The following is a 1,245-nucleotide window of genomic DNA, read 5'->3' as shown; positions in this document are numbered from 1 at the left end:
TATTGCTACTTATTATCAAAATTTCCAATACAAAGTATTTAACACCTATGCCCATTCATACCCCATATGGCCGAATGCTTCATTCCTTACCCAATTAACCATCCAACAATTTTCAACCTCATTACCACACTTTTTATGTCTAATTGTTTAAATACCCTCAAGCTCATTCACAAGTACTATTATACATCTCATTAAGCATTAATCATTTTGCAACATAAATTCTATAGCATGGTCGAATACTCATTCACACACACACACATAACAACAAGAACTCAATGGCACAAAATTTCCTTTTTGTTAAACATTCGAACTCACTCATCTCCATGCTTTCATCACAACAACATCAAAACACTCACCAAGGAAGACAACATTCATGGCCGAAATTTAACTCACCTAACAACCTAGTTTCGATTCGAGATTCAAGGAAAATTTTGAACCAATCCTCCAAATCATGCATGCATTTTCAAGAGTGGCATAAAACATACCTTCTTGTATCAAAACACCTTAGTCTAGTAGGCTCCCATGGCTGATTTTTCTCAAGCTTTTTCCCCCTTTCTTCTTAGTATATTCGGCCAAGCAAGAAAAAGATGAGAGGATGGACACTTTTTTTTCTCTTTTGTTTTAATCATATCTTTTTTTTTTTCAATTTCATTTCTTTATTCTTTCAAGCATAATCCATTAACTAAACATGTTTGAAACATGTTTTCCCTTGCCCATCACTCTTGACATGGCGGCCACTAGCCTTAGGAATGGGCTATTTGACATGCAAGTCCATTTATTTTACTTCATCCTTTTATTAATCTCTTAAAATTAGCCACATATATTTAAATCCTTTCACATGAGTCCTTTTTCTTTCAATTCACAATCAAATTAACTAAATCAAAGAATTCAAAATTCACACATGCATTTTTCACATATTCTAGACAATAAATATTACATTCGAACATGTCGGTGACTCGGTTTAGCGGTCCCGAAACCACTTCCCGACTATGGTCAAATTTTGGGATGTCACACACAAGGTTTTTACAAAATCATTCTCATGGAAATCATCAACTCACAATTTCATAAAGTCAATGCATATAGATTTTACATACATACCTATACAAATTCGTAATACTTACATACTTTTTCTCTTCTTTGACATACTTGTTAAATTTCCCATTGAACCACTTAGAATACTAAAGGATACTCGAGAATCTCGTACTCACAGTATCGTACCAATGCCATATCCCAGATATGGTCTTA

Source organism: Gossypium arboreum, chromosome 13 (assembly GCF_025698485.1).
Source record: "Gossypium arboreum isolate Shixiya-1 chromosome 13, ASM2569848v2, whole genome shotgun sequence".
Taxonomy (NCBI): domain Eukaryota; kingdom Viridiplantae; phylum Streptophyta; class Magnoliopsida; order Malvales; family Malvaceae; genus Gossypium; species Gossypium arboreum.
The sequence above is the reverse complement of the archived record's forward strand: the minus strand, read 5'-3'. Positions refer to the sequence as shown.